Source organism: Camelus dromedarius, chromosome 14 (genome assembly GCF_036321535.1).
Source record: "Camelus dromedarius isolate mCamDro1 chromosome 14, mCamDro1.pat, whole genome shotgun sequence".
Taxonomy (NCBI): domain Eukaryota; kingdom Metazoa; phylum Chordata; class Mammalia; order Artiodactyla; family Camelidae; genus Camelus; species Camelus dromedarius.
The window spans coordinates 51,572,549-51,576,989 of NC_087449.1; positions in this window are offsets into that span (position 1 = coordinate 51,572,549).

A 4,441-nucleotide genomic window follows, 5' to 3' on the forward strand; every position below is an offset into this window, starting at 1 on the left:
CGGTGTTGCCATGACTTCAGACAAGCCTGGGCCACCTTAGGAAGCCCCTTTGCTTCAGTTGCTTGCTTCTGGGTGTGGCATCCTTCGAAGCTCCAGATCAGATGGGGAAGGCAGTGGGCACACAGCAGTCACTCGATGCCCTGACATCCCGTGGTGTTTGGCTCATGCTTTCTTGTCTGACTGACCAATCCGCGTGGCATGAGGCTCCAAGCCACCCAAACCTGTTCACTTTCCAAAGAGCTGGCCACCCACCATCCAGTACTGTTGAGTCCTAGCCTGTCTGCATTTGTTAGTGGTAATATTCTGTATGTGTAATAAATTTTTATACCCTAACCACTGCTGGACTCTTCCTCAGGTATTATTCAAGGGTGGGTCTCTTGTCCGGCTTGGCCCAACCGCAGTACACTTTGGAGTTGGACAGACCTGGCTCCCAACCACTCCTTTGCTGAACTTTAGTTTCTTCATCTACCAATGGGAATAATACATCACTGGCAGCTTTTAGAGAGGATTAGCTGTGGCATATATAAGGTAGCTACCATAGTGCTCAGTGGGTGTTGCCAATATTATTTCTGCGTGACATAAAAATACTGATTATTTTGAGGATTAAATGAAGTAATGTATGGAAGCACCCCACTTACAGTATGTACTCCAATGTCCCGCTGGTTGGAGAGACAGGGCCAGCCCTTGGGAGGGACGTAAGCTGAGAATGGAATGGTGACACCTAGAATGTGAAGATAGAAGCTGGGTGACTTGAAGCTAGACTTTTGCAGTGTTTTGTAGATGAGTAAAGAGGTACAGCGAGCACAAAGTCACAATGTCTTGTAGCGTCAAGGGATCCTGCAACTTTGACCTGCTTCTCTACGGGATGAGACAGAGGCTTGGGTGTCTTACTGTTCTTCCAAGTGCAGCTGAGCTCGTCCCAACTGCAGGTGGATTAGACCACAGAGGGTGGGCAGATGGGGCTCTAGATAAAACCCAGCCAGAGCAGAGAGAGGGAACCCTTCAGTCACCCTGTGGAGTGACACATGTCGTGAGGTAATGCTGTGAGGAGTGACACCCACCTCATTCCACACACACACACACACACACGTGTGTGTGTGTGTGTGTGTGTGCATGCACTAGCGTGCACGCCCACCCCTACCTTAAAGGTTAGGTGGTGGTCACGGTTCAACTGTCTTTGCATCTCACGAGGGCCAGGCGCTGTCTCTGCCCTCAAGGAGGTTGTGCCAGCAGTCAGCTACAGGTATGCTTATTTGTTCAACAAATACACTGGCTTAGGAATAAAATGGTGAACACCGCGGGGCCCCTGCTCCCTGCCTCACAGCCTCCTGGGGCACGTGAGCGGGTGAACCACTGCAAGGATCAGGAAAGGCACAATTCAGCCACTGCTCCAAGGAGGGGGCCCTTGATCCTGTTCTCAGCAGCCAGGGAGTGTTTCCTGGATGAAGTGACCTTTTTAAAGTTGGAACCCAGGGGCTGACACGTCAGGAGTGTCTTCAGCTGCAAGGAATAACTAGTAAACAAGTGAGGGACTGCTTTCTCACATGAGTCTGGTGGCAGGCAGTTTCAGGTATTGTCCATGGCCTCAACAGCACCACCATGGACCCAGGCTCTAACTCGGCTTCCTCTCCATCCTCTCAGGAGGGCTTGTCATCTTTTAGCTGCAGAGTCTCAGAGAAGGTTGTGGTAGCACCACACTTCATACCAGTTGCCAAGCAGAAAGAAGTCATCCAGGAAGCAAAATTTTCCCTAAGGGGCATCACTGACCACAAAATGCGTGATATGGCCACCTCTAATTGTAAGTTTGGGAAAACAAAGGACTTGCCCCTTGGGACCAGGCACCTACTGTTTCCAGTAAAGACTTGTTGGCAAGGAAGGAGGAAAGGAAGATTGTCTGGCATAGGTGAGGTAGGACTTGAGGGTAAGATGTTTCAGAGGGAACAGTGGGTGCAAAAACCCAGAGATAAGAGCATAGCCTGTTCATGGAATTGAACATCACTTACCGTGCCTGGAACAGAGAAATGGGGGGAGGTGAGACCAGGAAGATCAGAAATCATACCAAGGAATTTGGGTTCCAGCCACGACATCGATGGACTAATGCCTTCCCATTTCCTTACTGGCACTCTTTTGCCACAGGCCCACCTGGAAGGTCAGCAGTGGTCCCAGCCCACTCCCATAACCCTGCCCAGAGCAATCTTTCCAGCAGGCCCCTGAGAGGGGTACGCGATGGGCATTGAAGTGAGACCACGTTACTCAGAAGCTTCCAGGCCGGGGCTGTGGTTGTGGCAGGCTGTCCAGCCCCTTCATCGGTGAATAGGTCAAGGGGCTCCTTGGGCAGGAAAGGCTGGCTGGAAGGACGCCAGAGCTCAGAGAAAATGAAAGCCTGGATGAGCTACTTCACTCCTCTTCCTGCAGTTTACTGGGAATGATGGAGTGGAGCCAAGCGTTCCCAGCACCACCCACCATGCTGCTCACTGCCGCCTGTGGGGCTACTGAGGGCCCAGCCGGACAGGTCGGGCTCGGTATCTGGCATTTAGGCCAGAGACTTTAACTCAGCCCCAGCTTCCTCACCGGTAAAGTGGGACTTGTACCTTTAAAACAAGATGTAACCACCGAAAGCATCAGTCATCACCTTTGGCAGTCCAGACACCCGCACCCCCCTCCCCACCCCTTCAACCTCCGGTTTCTGTGGCTGTGGCCTCTCAGCAGCTGTCTGAGGCCACTGCAGCCAGGCTCCACCTGCTGGCCCCTCTCTCAGGCCCCAGTGAAGGTCGGAGTGTGTGTGAAGGCGGGCGGCTGCCGGTGAGTCTGGGCCTGCCCTGGGGTGGAACCTCAGTGAAGCAGGATTCACCTTTCTCCATTTCCTTCTCCCTCTCCTCAACCCTCCCCTCCATCCCAGCACATCTACTTCACCTGCCCCCTTGCTGGAGTTCATCTGTGCTTCTCACGGTTGGATTTGGGAATAGTGGGGACATTGGGCCCTGAGTAATGGGGAGAGAGGTTGGAAGGGGTGCGGAGTTACCTTACTGAGTGCCTGCTCTGCCTCTCACTAGCTGGGTAATCCTGGTGAGTCATTTTGCCTCTCTGGGTTTTAGCTTCCTCCTTTTTGGTACAATGAAGGTGAAAATACCTCCTCTGTCCCTGTTCCAAGAAATCAAGTGAAATTCTGTTTATCATAGAAAGAACAAACCTTGCCAATGGAGGCGACAGGCCTGCCTTTGGCGTCAGGCAGACTGGAGTCTTGAAACTTCTCTGAGCCTCAGCTTCCTCATCTCTTAAATCTGTTGCTCTGAGGGTTACAGAGATCAGGGAAACCTCTGGCTGGCATAGCGTGGGCAAGAGTGGGTACTCCTCCCTCTCCTCTCTTCCGGCAGGGTGGTTCCTGCTCCAAGAATTGGGTAGATGAGCAGAGGATAGAGGACACCTGGGAAACTTGTTAAAAAGACATTCTCTGGTCTCTCTGAAGATTTGGATTCAGGATTCACGGTGGAGACAGAGAGTTGGATCTTTATTTTTCCTTTTAAAAAAATTCTTTTTTTAACTTTATATATTTATTTTACAATATCATATTTTAAAAATTGAAGTACAGTTGATGTACAATATTATATGTTACAGGTATACAATATAGTGATTCACAATTTTTAAAGGTTATACTCCATTTATAGTTATTATAAAATATTGGCTGTATTCCCCATGTTGTACAGCACATCCTTGCAGGTTATTTTATACCTGATAGTTTGTACCTTTAAATCCTCCACCTCCATCTTGCCCCTTACCTCTCGCTCTCCCCACTGGTAACCACTAGTTCCTTCTCTGTATCTGTGAGTCTGTTTCTTTTCTGTTATATTCACTAGTTCATTATATTTTTCTAGATTCCTTTCATGTAAGTGATACATTACAGTATTTGTCTTTGTCTGGCTTATTTCACTTAGCATAACGCCCTCCAAGTCCATCCATGCTGTATACCAGAAACTAATACAATATTTTAAATCAACTGTATTTCAATTAAAAAGAAAACAAACAAACACTCCACTTAAAATATGGGCAGAAGAACTGAACAGACATTTTTCCAAAAGAGGAAATGCAGATGGCCAACAGGAACATGAAAAGCTGCTCACCATCACCAATATCAGGGAAATGCAAATCAAAATCACAATGAGACCCCATCCCACACCTGTCAGAATGGCCATCATCAAAAAGAACACAAATAACGCATGTTGGTAAGGATGTGGAGAAAAGGGAACCCTTGTACATTGTTGGTTGGAATGTAAATTGGTGCAACTACTATGGAAAACAATATGGAAGTTTCTCATAAACCCCCAAACAGAATCACCATATGGCCCAGCAATTCCACTCCTGGGCATATACCCCAGAAAAACAAAAACGTTAATTCAAAAAGATACATACATGATTAACAGCAGCACTATTTACAATTGCCAAG